Below are 14873 nucleotides of genomic sequence, written 5' to 3' on the forward strand. Positions count from 1 at the left end.
ACTAAGTTTCAGTTATGCAAGATGAGTAAGTCCTAGAGATCTACTGTCAGTGTAGTGCCTGTAGTTAACAATACCGTATTGTATGCGTAAAAGTTGCTAAGAGAACAGACCTTGTGTTAAATGTTTCTTTCCTCTTCTTATATGGCTCCCGATCCTATAGGAGTAGGATTCTACCTTTATGGGGTCTTATTTAACCTCAGTTACTCCTAAAAGTAAATCTCCAAATATAATCACATTGGTGTTTAGAGCTTTCTCATTTGAATTGAGGGAAGGACATAATTCTGTCCATAGTACCAGGTAGCATTAAGATTTTAAAAATCATCTAGTATTTGTCCAGGCTTACTACTTACATGTGTTTTCTCATTTAGTCCTATTCATAGCTCTAGGAAGTGGGCAATATTCTCCCTATTTTACAGATTGTGGAAAATGCAGTTGCAAGAATTTAAAGTTTTTTAACCACACCTACATCTGTTGGTGGCTCCTGACCTAAAACCCCTGGTCCACTTTCTCTGTACCACACTATGGACTGCTTCCACACCTCAGACTCAGTGTCTAATGAGTTCCTAAAGGCTCTATGACTTCTGGAAAGGAAGCTCTGACTCTGCACAAGAGGCTTCTCCTGTGCCCGGAGGTCCCAGGGTGGCCCCATGGTGGTTATCCCCCTGGCAGAGCTTCCTGATACTGGGAAACAACTTTCTGCCCCAGAAACCTAGTCTGGAGAGGAGATGCAGAGAAAGAGAGTTTGGATGGTAAATTTATCTGAATCAACTCAAGAAAAATGATTTTTTAAAGTTTTTGTTTGTTTTGTTTTGTTTTAAAAGAATTTTCAGAGGGAAAAATGGTAGAGCATTTCCCAGGGTAGAATTACTTAGTGATTTGGGGAAATGAAAATGTGTTTTCTACACAGGGAAATCTGAACCTCCTTTCTTTATAGCCATCTTTCATGGACTTGTTTTTTTAAATGCCTTCAATTTTTATTCATTTCTATGTGGTCTGCTATTAGCATGACTCTATATAAGTGCTGAGGAAAATATGTTTGAAATGGCTGTAACAAACTTCTGTAAAGTGTCATGAAAGAGGGGTCTATGGCTAAAATCACGAGAATGTATTGGTGAATGATTTATTAATCTTTCCATGCCATCTATCTGATCTTTAAGACAGAGCCATGCAAGGTTGGGATACCTAGAAACTGATTTGCCCCTCAGGTGACAAGAAGTGAACATTAACGGCATTTTATCACTTGGATCTTGCGTACCAACAGGTCCAGAGGAAAGGTAAATCAAAGTGAGAGCTAAATTCAACAGCTTATATTTGAACAAGTTAATGTGTTTTCTCTTAAACTCATAATAAGTAACATAGATACATGGGTTTGATACCAGATGTCTATTATTAGTGAGCTAATATTTGTCTCCTGAAACTCTAATAGCTCATCTTTGCTTTCAGACACTCTCAGATCCTTCATTTAATTGAATAGTTTCTCTGCACTTGGAGAATTCACATATGTTAAATAATTTAATCTTCACAATGACCTACTAAGATGTAGTTATTTCCATGTTACAAGAAAGGAAACTAACTGAATGATGCATGCTAGTTTTACCCTCCATAAGTTCACTGAAGGCTATACCTACCTATGCTCATCATACATCGAGGACTCACTCAAATATCTGCCATGTAGTAGATGCTCAGTGTTTGTGAAATTCCTAAAGAGTCGTAGCCAATCTCAAAGATTTTTTTGCTGTTTCAGCAGTAAGAATGACTTATGACATTGTGGTAATCATCATACAGAATTATTTTACTTTATTGGGCACTAGTATTGCAGCATTATAAACACATTCTGCAATATCTATTTAAATTTTCTCTTTGCAGGGGGCACCTGGGTGGCTCAGTCAGTTAAGCGTCTGCCTGCAGCTTAGGTCATGAGCTCAGATCATGATCCCAGGACCCTGGGATTGAGCCCTGTACGTGGTTCCTCATTCAGCAGGAGGCCTACTTCTCCCTTTCCCTCTGCTGCTCCCCGTGCTTGTGTATGCTTTCTCTCTCTGTCAAATAAATAAATAAAATCTTAAAAATAAATAAATAAATTTGCTTCCTTTTAATAATGTAAAGAATGCATGTTTACTGTATAAGAATTAGGGAGTACAAATGATCAATAGGAACAACAAATACATTTAAAAAGGCAGGGCAGGGTGGGGGGCACCTGGGCAGCTCAGTTGATTGAGCATCTGCCTTTGGCTCAGGTCATGATCCCAGGGTCCTGGAGTTGAGCCCCACATTAGGCTCTCTGCTCAGTGAGGAGCCTGCTGCTCTCTCTTTCTTTCCTACCCCTCCACCCCTGCACATGCTCTCTCTGTCTCTTGCTCTTACCCTATCTCTAATAAATAATTTTTTTTAAAAAAAAAGGAACAACAAATACATGTAAATCACTTGATACCAGTTCACTTAGAACATCTGCCTCTGTTCTTGCAGCATCCTGTGCTATAATAAAATCTGTATCTGGCTTTTTTTTTTCAATTTTTTATTATTACTTAAGTATAGTTGGCATGTTAGTTTCAGGTCTACAACACAGTAATTAAAAAAATCTATGCATTACTCATTGCTCACCATGTTAAGTATAATCACCATCTATCACCTTACAGTATTATAATATTGTTGACTACATTCTCTACGCTATACTTTTCATTTCTGTGACATATTATTTTATAACTGGAAGTTTGTATTTGTTAATCTCCTTCACCTATTTCACCAATCTCCTATCCCCCCTACTCTGGCAACCACCAGTTCTCTGTATTTATGAGTCTGTTCCTATTTTTTCTGTTTATTTGTTTTGTTTTTTAGATTCCACATGTAAGTGAAATCATATGGTATTTGTTTTTCTCTGACTTATTTCACTTAACATAATATTTTCTGGGTCTGTCCATGTTGTCACAAATGGCTAGATTTCACTCTTTTTTCATGGCTGAGTAAAATTCCATTGCACATACATTCCATATCTTCTTTATCTGTTTCTTCATTCTGAACAAAAGGAGGGTTTTACCATCTATTTTTCTTAGTTCTTCTTGGAGTCAAAGACAAGACAGTTTCTCTCTTTATGATCACCTGATGGGATCTAATAAGGACCATTCCTTAGGATTATGGACCAGAAATGGGGATGGCAAAGCTCCCATTTCAAATATTTTTATACAATCGCTGTTAGTTAAAAACAAGCACTGGGGGCAGCCTATAAAGGGCAATGACTTTGTCATCAATCTCATCTTGCTCAGTGGAAGGAACAAATTTAGGTGATTTGCTATTAAATCTCCAGATGAAATCCAGATCTGTAACAGCCATTCTATCTCCCAGTTCCTGGCTGATGAGCTACCTTCCATAACAAGCCTTTTGGTTTTCCGAATTCTCTTTTCTCCTGCAATCTAGGACTTAGACACATTGCATTATATTTATTTGACTAAAATACATTCTTGTTTCTTTGACTTCATTTCACATAAGTGGTAACTAAAAGGCTGATTTGATTAGTAAGAGTGAGGAAGAAGCTGGCCATTCCAGTAAAATTTATTTAGCACTATGAAATAGTGCTTTGTGTTTCCCTCAACTCTTGTCTCACCTTGGTTCCTTAAAGTCATTGTGCTCAGCCTGACTGCACCAGGTTCCTCTTTTCCAACAGCAATGGATGAATGGTTCTTGGGGGAGAGGGGGGAGTTCTTTGCTAAAGGTGTTGCCATCACTCTTACTCCACAAGAGCTTTCATTCTTATTCTTTTATTATTATTTTTAAGATCCAAGTCTTGATTTTTGTAAGAGGTCAGGGAAGACTGGCAAATGTAGAGGAAAGAGTAACATGATATTTTCTATAGAAAAATGCATTTTGGGTGTCAGGAGCTGACAGGGGAAAAACACACAGACACTCATGGCAAAATTGTTGATGGAAGCTTAGGGGACTAATCCTGATGCTTACTTTATTTTCTTTTTAATGGGATGTCAGTTCTGAAGAATAAACAGTCTTTCCTGAATCCAGAGTTATAAGCACTTATTTGTCTAGATAAAGTACAGAAGAGAAATATTGTGTGCTGTGGCCCATAAGTCATCTTCATGGCCTTTCAGGTAAACTACCAAGGATTTTTACTGTTCAACTCAGTGGAACACAAATTGGTAAACTGAGAGCTAACTGATCACAGTCATTGAGGCAGTTCAGAGCTGACACCCCAAATTTCATCTTAATCTGAAATGGCAACATCAACTACATAAAAAAGTACTAAAATAGGGGGATGCCCACATCCCCTGCTATGGACAAAAGGAAAAAGGGAATCATGTATCAGATGCTTCAAGGAAGGGTCTATATTATTCTGAGACCTGTTCTAAGTGTTCCCTACTAGAGGAGCAGAGTGTGGTTTTCCACACCCCACTCCACAGGGTAGCACATCTACAGTTATGTGGATCACAAAATACAAAGATGTAAAATGGGATTGTAGCATTGAACAAACACAGAAATAAGGTTATTGAAGTTGGTATTTTAAAGAACCTGTCCCTCTGTTCTAGTATCATGAATTGTGGAGGTAGAAACACTAGCAGTCAGAGTGTGAATAGCTAAAAATCAATTTAAAATTTGAACCAGGCACAATTGCTGAAGGAAGGCTGTGAATTCTCTGCAATTGCTCTGAAAAGCCAATAACAAGAGGAAGCTGTAAGTGAAGTGCAGAATGGCATGAAGCAAAATCAAAGAACACAGAACAAGCAGACAATGTAAAACATTAATGACAAAAGAAAATATGCAATGGTCTTACAAAGTTCTTACTGAAGAAAGTTAGAAAGTTTTTTTTTTTTTTTAAGATTTTTTTAATTTATTTATTCATGATAGTCACAGAGAGAGAGAGAGGCAAAGACACAGGCAGAGGGAGAAGCAGGCTCCATGCACCGGGAGCCCGACGTGGGATTCGATCCGGAGTCTCCAGGATCGCGCCCTGGGCCAAAGGCAGGCGCCAAACCGCTGCGCCACCCAGGGATCCCGAAAGTTAGAAAGTTAATATGAGAGCCATACTATCCATTATAACATTATCAAATGTTTAGTTCCAATGGAATTTCCTTCCTGGCAAATGGCTTATATAATTCTTTAAATTCAAACAATGGTGGTATAATGAAAAAGACACTTGGGAGTCCAGTCAGGGAAGCCTCAAGCCCTACCTGTGCCTATTGCTAACTGCTCATTTAATCATTCATATGTTCATTCAATCATTCAAACAAAACTTTTTGAAAACCTATTTATTATAGACCCCATGTGAGCTTTAGCAACTGTCAAATACCTTTGGAACTAAGATTACACATATCTAGACTGGGATGGTAATTCATATACCAAAAATCTTACGAAGTCTACAGAGAATCATATGAGATAGTGTAGAAAGGAAAGGAACTATGGCTGTAACTTTTCTTTTTCTCTAGACAATTAACATAAGCTCATTTGATTTAAACCTGGTCTAACTGATGTGGTAATTCCATTGTGACTACAACAGCAGAAACCATCTTCTGGTCTTCTGGGCTACTACTAAAACTCTAGGCAGCACTCAGGCATCATTCTGAATGCTTTTAGCACTCAAGATGTGGTTCAGTTTTGCTTGAAAACTGTCAAATATCAATCGAGATTAGTCTGAGTCCATTGATCTCTTTACCCAGTTAGATAGAAAATATCAAATTCAGAAACTCACATTAAAAAAAGAAAAAAAAAACCTTGTTATTCATAAACAGATTGAGAAGTTAGTAGAGAAGGTTTCAATGAGCTGCTCCTTGGTACAAATACTCCCCCATGTCTTCTAGAAAGCTCTGCACTGTCAATTTGTGTCCAGTTGGACTCAAAGAGCATGTGGCACTAGTGCTAATATTCAACACACTTAAGAAGATGCCTCTCCATTCCTTCCTCTTCCCACAAAGAGGCCTGTTTTTAAAATGACCCTTCTGGGTGGTTGTAAACTCAGTTGATAGAGTAGCCAGATTATTACCATATGCATCTCTCTAGCTCAAGAATAGAAGATTGGTTTCTCTTACTTTACTTTTAGGTGGTTTCTCAACAAATAAATGAAAGTTTAGACATTTAACTATTTTTTTCTGGTTTAGTTTCTTACCAATGATCAAGCTTCTTCTTGCATGTGAATGGGCCATTTAAAAGGCAAAAAAAAAGTCCCAAGATTATGTGGAATAATCTTGACCCCATTACCAGGTTTTTAGTGTATATGTAAACTTAGAGGAAAACAAATATCTCTCAGGACGTGGACTAGGTATGGTCAGCAATATCATCAAATAAAAAGAGAGCTTCTTCCATGACCACATCCATAAATATACCGTTGTAGCTGTCCTCGCTCTGGGGACAGTCCCCTTTCATGGAACATGTTTGTCTGCACTGAGCTTTAGAGTCCACAGAGCATTGTCCCTGGCACTCTCTTGTTATAATTTTTATTTTCATAGAATGCATAGTATCACTCTGGTGTGGGATGTTCATGATAGAGGAGGCTATGCATGGGTGGGAGCAGAGGATATATGGAAAATCTTTGTACCTTCCTCTCAATTGTGCCATGAACTTAAAACTTTTATAAAACATAGTCTATAATAATAAAAAAAAGTAACAGTTTGTGCAAAAAAGACCTTGAACCTGCCACATCTCTGAGAATGTGATTGTACTGCTCATTCATGAGCTCTTCTGGTCCTTTTATCAGCAAGAAAAAAATGGCACAGTCAAATTTCATAACTGAGTTGAGTGTAGTACAGAGATTTTCAAAGCTAGGATGGGGCTCAGGAAAATAAATTGTACAGAGCCCAGAGTGTAATAGTAGTGGGCACAGTTATCACCCTGAAAAAAGCAACAGGAAAGAACAGTTTCAAAACCCATTGAGGCTACTGTGTGGAATAAATCTCTGCTAGAGAGACCAACCCATCCCACCATGACCTCCCTCATTCTTATTTTCTCATACCCTGTCCCCTACTAGTAGTGCCTCTTATTGGCAGAACTAACTGGAAGCCCAGTCAAGGGCACCCGTCAGTGCTCGCTACATGGATCAGCCTTATAGGGCACAGAGTAGGATACACAGGAGCTCATCATGGACATGGAGAGGTCAGCAGAAAATGTTCAGCACTGTCCTCTCTCATAGTACACACCTAGGTAGCCATTTCTTATCTGCTGTCTTTGTAGCCTGGAATGTACCTGTTAGCAAAGCCCATTTAGTTGACTAAGACTTAAATATGGCTTAAAATAAGATGAAAAGTAGTCATTGTTTTAAAAGAAATGTTCTATCTTCTGATTATGAGAACTAGGTATTTAACAATATATATTTCAGTGTCAGCCAAATAATTGGGTTCCCTTAAGAAAGGATTTTATAGTAGGAGATTTATAAAAAATCTCACACTTCCAAAAATGCTTTATTGGAATTCAAATGACTCTTTCTCTCAAGATAGCCATGGCTTCTTGTCTCTTTCTTCCAAAGCCATCTGGTACTGTCTTTGATGTGAAATCTGTGATATACCTTCTTATTTCATTCTAAATATCCATATTCAATAAAACATCTTATCATCATGTTTAGATAAGTGAAATATTCAATTTTGTTAGCTAGGTTAAATGTAAGGAAGGTCATTTAAACATTACTATTTGTTGTAGGACCTGCAACAGCTTGCCAATAGAAGATACACACTCTTCTTGTGGCATATAAAATACTATGATGTTGGGGAAATCAATAAGGTTATGACTGGAGAAAGGGGGATGGGCTAAATGGTCATCCCAGATTCCACGCACACATTTTCCTCTCTTCACCCATAAGGAATTATCAGAAAGCTAGTGAGTCTGGTATTTAAACATAAATTCATCTGTAATTTGGTGCTTTTCAATGGAGGTTTTCAGAGCTCAATTTCAGTTTCATCTCAAAGTGGAATTTCAGAGTTACTTGACAATAACAGGTTTGCTCTTGAAAAATGAAAGTGAAAAGTGAAGTCTGGATACCCCCCACTCCCACTTACCATGCCAGAGACTTTCAGCTTCTTCCAGAGTGAAGAGCATGCTCAATGGTGGAAATATAGTGAGCTACCTTGTGGGAACTACTTCAGCGCAGCCAATTGTTTACTGTAGCAGAAATGTATGAAATCTTGTGGAGAAATTCATAGCATTAAAAGCAAAAGCTTTGCATAGCGTAGTAGGTTCAGATATATAATCTCCTGTAAAATTTAACAGGAATTTGGACTCAAATAAAATATATGCAAAAGGTCCTGATGGAAAAAAAAAAAAAAAAAAAAGGTCCTGATGGAGTCCCATATTTTGATCCTAAATTTCTCTAGTTTTGCATATAGGAAGGTTTTCTTTGTCATGAATCCAACTGGAGGAGCTGATAAAATAATCAAGAAGAGCAAAGGTGTGTTGTGCTGCCCCACCAAATAGATCCAGATGGTGTCCTGAAAAGAAATTGTCCCCAAAGAATTACCATAGGTCCTCTGCTTTGGAGACCAGGTTGGAAGAAGGTGGTTTATTTGTAGTACTCTTTGGGGCTGTTTAGATTCTGCTGAGGATGCAAGAGGTATTAGAACTGTCTCAGATATAAAAACTATTGCTAATAAAAGCTAAATATAAAATCTTCTGTTTAATACTTTGGAGTTCATTTCTGCTTAGTTTTTTTTGTTTTTTGTTTTTTTTTAGATTTTATTTATTTACTTGAGAGAGAAAGCAAGAGAGAGAGAGAGAGAGAGAGAGAGACCACATCAGCAAGGGGAGGGACTGAGGGAGAGGGAGAAGCAGATTTTCTGCTGATCAGGGAGCCAGAGGAAGGGCTTGACCCTGGGGCTCCAGGATCATGACCTGGGCTGAAGGCAGATGCTTAACCAACTGAGCCTCCCAGGCACCCTCATTTCTGTTTAAATTTGGTAGAAAAGAAAACTATATTAAAAAAACAAACAAACAAACAAAAAACTATTAGGGCAGCCCGGGTGGCCCAGCGGTTTAGCGCCACCTTCAGCCCAGGGCGTGATCTTGGAGATCCAGGATAGAGTCCCATGTCGGGCTCCCTGCATGGAGCCTACTTCTCCCTCTGCCTCTGTCTCTGCCTCTGTCTCTCTGTGTGTCTCATGAATAAATAAAATCTTAAATAAAAAACTACTAGTACAATTTCTAAAAATTTTGGAGTAAAACCTGGAAAGAAAAAAAGAGTAATTGCCAGGAATTAGATAAAAGGGTGGTAGAAAATTTGTTATCTTGTGGTCTGAGTCTAAATAAGCAAGTTCTTAGATAGCACTGCTCAATTACACCAGATACATTTCAAGGATATAACAGGACTCAGTTTAGGTCATTAATATATGACTCTCTCTTATAATTTACTTTTTGATAAATATTGTCCAAGTGAAATTTTTTTCAGACTCAACGTGTTGCTTTCCTAGAAAATACTCAAAGCAGATGCTTTTTTCTAAGTAAAGCTGAAACTTGTACAAATTAATCAAAAGGATATTTTGTTCAGATAATTGGGGGTTGGGCAGAGGGAGAATCTAGAATATACTGCATGTTATCCCAACCCTTGTACAGATATATCTTGAGAGACAGCCAGGTTGGTCCTTTTGCAATAGAGTTGGTTAGGAAAGCAACATAAAATCTTCACTATATCATGTGCATTTAGTACACTTTACAGTGTTTTGGTAATAAAAATATGGGAACAATTTGTCAGAGTGTGAAAATGACAAATGATTACATATAAATTTGTTCTTATGTTTCAAGTGGGAATAGAGGCAAAGAATGGTATTCAATGGTCATACTTTTGATAAAATGTTTGTACCATTTAACAAATAAGATCAGAAAGTGCCCTATTTTCTGCTTTTTCCCAAAGTTGTCCCTCATTGGAAGAAGAAAAAAAGCAATAATATAGTTAGCAATTAGCAAGGAACAGGAAGTAATTGCTGTGTTTAGGCCAATGGTAGAATAAAGCATTTTCTTTCAAAATCCTGCAGAGGTACACAGAGAAAGAGAGTAGGCAATTGCTGAGCATTCTGTGTCCCCAAGGTCATATTTTCTTACATGGGTGACCTTGGACAAAACACTACAACTTCATTATGTGTCAAGACACTCACTGCTTTACCATTCCTCAGCAGTTCCCCATCAGTTGAGGACGACATTGTCATCACTCTGAATGGCATACAAGATTCTTCACAACCTAACCCTTGCCCACCTCTTCAGTCTCATATCCTAACACCCACACATCCGCCCATCACCACAGATGTGGGACAATTAATTATTGTAGGCCCTAAGTGGACTATGTCTGCAACTCCCCATGCCTTTCTTTACTTATTCAATAAATATCTGGGAGGTATATATTGTGTGCTAGACATTGTGCCAAGGGCTAAGAATAAATGGCAAACAAGACATCATGATCCAAGGCCTCATGTAATTTATGGTGTAGTGGGGATAACAAAGAAACATAACATGCCTTTGCCAGAAATAAGTAAATAAACATAAATAAAATTGTGTAGGAAGGGGAAAAAAAACACAGAATGTTGACATAGAGACAAAAGAGGTTGAGGGGGATGAGGTGGTGACATTCAGCATGTGCCAGGTGAAGACCTGGACCAAGACTAGCAGACAGAGAAAGCAACATACACAAGTTCTAAGTATGTAAAACTTTCTCAGGTTCAAGAATTGAATAAAGGCTCAGGCACCTGGGTGGATCAGTTGGTTCAGTGTCTGACTCTTAGTTTTGGCTCAGGTCCTGATCTCATGGGTTGTGAGGTCTAGCCCTGCATTGGGCCCACCATGGAGCTCAGTGGGAGTCTGCTGGGATATTCTCTCCCTCTGCCCCTTCGTCTACTCTTTCTTTCAAATATATAAATAAATCTTTTTAAAAAATGAACAAAGGCCAATGTGGCTGATGTATGACATGGGGAACATAACATAAAGTGAAGATGAAGAGGTCGCTGGATGTCAGATCAAGCAGGGTCTTACAGCTCATAGCAAGGAATTTTATTCCAAATACAATTAGAAGCTATTGGTTCGATTTACACAAATTTGTAACATGGCTCAATTTATGTTTTTAAAAGACTGCTCTGACTTTGCGATGAATGAATTAAAGAAAAACAATAGAGAATGTGGGTAGAACAGTTACTGAGACTATTCTGGAAGACCAAAAAAGAGATGATAGATGCATTCAAGAGATATGTGGAGGAAGAGTTAGCAATGCAGTTGAATTTTCTTCTTTTCTAATTTCTATTGCCTTAAAGTCCCAAAGCTTGCATCCCCTACAAAGCTAAGCTCCCTTGAAAGCCCCTCAATCCTACAGGGTTAGAGACTCCCTCTTGTTCTCTAAGCAGCCTGTCACATGGTTCCACAATGTGACATACCATAATGTTGACTTCCTTGCCTACTCTTTATAAGAATGTGAACTGTTGGGTGTCCCAGGTGGCTCAGCAGTTTAGCGCCGCCTTCGGCCCAGGGCCTGATCCTGGAGACCCGGGATGGAGTCCCATGTTGGGCTCCCTGCGTGGAGCCTGCTTCTCCCTCTGCCTGTGTCTCTACCCCCAACCCCTCTCTCTCATTAATAAATAAATAAAACCTTTAAAAAAAAAAAAAGAATGTGAACTGTTTTTTTTTTTTTTTTTTTTTTTTTTTTTTAGGACAATGGTTAGTTCTTGTTCATTTCCATAACTTTGGCCTGAGAACAGGACCCAGTGCATAAGAGGTGCTCAGTAGATGTCAAATGTGTATGTGATTCATGCCTTCTAGATTGTTGGAGAGCTCTTCACGTGACATGCAACACTGAGTGGGAGCCAGATCTAGGGGCCTGGGATTGAGTCTGTTATTGAAAGGATTGTGGAAGAGTGTCTGCATACCAAGGACACCTACATGTGTTAGAAGCAACCAAGATATCTCAGACAGGAAGCCAAATTGATTTTCCAAGGCCATTTCAGGGGAAAGAGTTCTTGACTAAGGTGGACTTTCTCAAAAGTACTTCGAGTTCCATTTCTAAACCCTGCTGCAACAATTACAGGTCAGAAATGCTTGCATGACATACTTACCAGACACTGTCATTTTTGACAAGGGGTTTGCATTTATCAGTTGTGTGTCTGGGAACTGTTGGGGAGAAATCATAACCAAGCTGTCACCATGGCCTCCTATTACCTTAAAGCAGATTCATTTTAATTCACTTCCATAAAGATTTTAAGTGCCTAATTAAGGTGTTGTGCCTGGCTGTTAAGATAGAAATGGATATCAGAATATTTGTAAGAGATTTCTATTCATAAGGAACTCATGGTCTTATGGGGCAAACAACTCAACAGGCATTTCAGTTGGGGATGCTAAGAAGCTATAATATTGTGCCTATAACATTATGTGTTTGCACATGGTAAAAGAAGACATAATAAAATAATTTATGTTTTCTTCTGGAGGGACGACTAGAATGGATATTTGGTTCAAAAGGAGCTTCACTTGAACTGGATCAGTAGTTTATCTGCCTCTCTCTCTTAGCTTCCCAAATGCAGGGAAGCCTAAGGCTTAAAGGCATTGGCTCCAGAGCTAGATTGCCTGGGACCAAACCGATTACTTTATGACTATGTAACCTCTGCCAAATTACTTAACAATTCTTCACCTCAGTTTTACTCAACTGTTAAATGGGATGATAATAGTATATATCCTATAATGTTGCTGTCCTCACAGCGATTATTCACTTCCTGAATTTGTGCATAAGAACATAAAAATGTTATTCCATGCAGAGAAAATAGTATCAACAAAGACAATGAGTGTCCATGAAATGTCAAGGAAAAGGAAACCTCTGTGAAAAGAGTACTGGGGTGTTTGAAGAGGAAGATTGGAGAGGAGATGGAGACACAGTCTGTGGCCCAAAGGGTTTGTGCACCATGCTAAGAAATTTGGATTCTATCAGGTCATGAGGAGCTACTAATGGTTTCAAACAAGGAATTGGTATGACCAGGTCTGTCTTAGAAAGATTCTTCTGTCAAGAGTAGAAGAGTTGGACTAGAAGGCAAAAGAATGTGAGGCAGAGAGACCAAGCAAGTGATTATGGGAGTAATCCATGAGATGATTCAAAATCTGGAATAGAGTGTGAACTGTAGGGAATGCTATCCTGCTCAATTTAAAGTATTTCAGATATTTTGACTATAGGGCTCTTCTTTATATAATATTTCAAGAATTCCTCAGGACTCAGTTTAGGATGCAGGCTCAATACCTACTCATTAAAAAAAATTAATTTGCTCACTTTACATTTTTCTGCATCTCAGCCTAGCAGGGAAATCATGATCACAGACAGAAACTACTTGTAAATTATCTGATATGGACAATTTAGCAGATCAGTGAATGAACAAGTGTTCCATGGAAACTGAATTTATGCTGAGTTCTCTGGATTTTTCATATTACTCAGTCCTCTGCCATAATATTCTCTCTGTGAATTCTCTTTGTGAGAAGAGCAGTGTGATAAAAGTTGTATTTGGGCAGTATTAATCTGTTGCTGGCATATATTTTAGATTGAGAGGAGTATAATGCTCTAGAGGCTTAAAATTTCCTTTCTAATGCATTTGATGCAATTCTCTCTGAAGATAAAAATAGCAGATCCTTAGAATGTGTCATGTATTATTCTAACTGCTGCATACTCAGATAAACACAGCACACACACACACACACACACACTCTTTAGTATTCATAATAATACTATAAGGCAGAGCTGTTATTAATTCTATTTTACGGATGTGCTGAGTCATAGAGAAAGCCAAACTCACATAGCTAGTAAAGAGTAAAATTAGGAGTGTAAGTGGCAACAGCTGGTATGTAATAAATTTTGAAAGAATGTGTGAGTGAATGAGTGATGGGGTGAACAGAATGAATAAGAGTTGGTAGTAAGCATTAGAAAAGTAAGAAGAAATTATGCATCCAGTTTAAGGACGACATTAGGAGTCAAGACAGCAAAAAGAGGTCCCCTGTTAACCTGGGCAGTATTCCAAAGAAATTACTCTCCAAATGAGAGAGTTTGAAGTAGAGGTAGTAAAGGAAAAAAAGAGTGAAATTTACTCAAGATTACAGTAAATAGGACGCATTGAGAAAGTTAACACATTTCTCTGCTGTCAAGATCAAGCTCTTGTATTATTATTGGCTCCTGTAAGTGGCATTTGAAACAGATACCATTTCAACTGCAAGGAGTTTACTGAGTAAGACCCAAGAAATGTTTTCAATTTACTGGATTCTGTGACCTCAAGAATAGAAATGGCATCTGTGTATCTAGAAAGAGGTGCAGAATGTGTCCTGCAGAAGGCTTTCTGACACAGTTCCAAACAAGACATCAGTCTCTACCTGAACTTGTCCATAGGCATTTACTTAGCTTCTGGGTACCTAGCCCTGTGTTAGGTGTTATTAGAGGACAAAAAAATATAAATATCATCAGTCAATACACATTCCCAAAGCATATATACTAATGCTAAGTGGACAAGATATAATCCCTAATCTCAACCTCCCAATCAACTGGAGGAAATGGCATGAACACAAATGTACATTCAGATGACAGGTTTATAAAAACTTCTGTTCCACTAAGGCATACCCAGGAAGGCATACTATGAAAATATAGTACAGAATTATATAATAAGAGCAAAAGTACAAAATAAATTTGGATAAGAATGGCTCAATAAGGTTTCAGGACTAGAGAAAGAATTTTAGGTGGGTCTAGATTATTAAACAACGTGATGAGGAGGAGGAAAAAAACATTTCAAGAAGGAAAGGGAGCAGTGGTACTTAATGCTGGTAACAGATCAGGGACAGTAAAATGGTTAAATAATAATAATAATAATAATAATAATAATAATAATAATAAACTTTTGGGCTTCCCCATTGGAGAAAGATTCCACTGACTTTGACTCATGGAATTAATTACCCAGAGAGTATAA

Source organism: Canis lupus, chromosome 30, assembly GCF_011100685.1.
Source record: "Canis lupus familiaris isolate Mischka breed German Shepherd chromosome 30, alternate assembly UU_Cfam_GSD_1.0, whole genome shotgun sequence".
Lineage (NCBI taxonomy): Eukaryota > Metazoa > Chordata > Mammalia > Carnivora > Canidae > Canis > Canis lupus.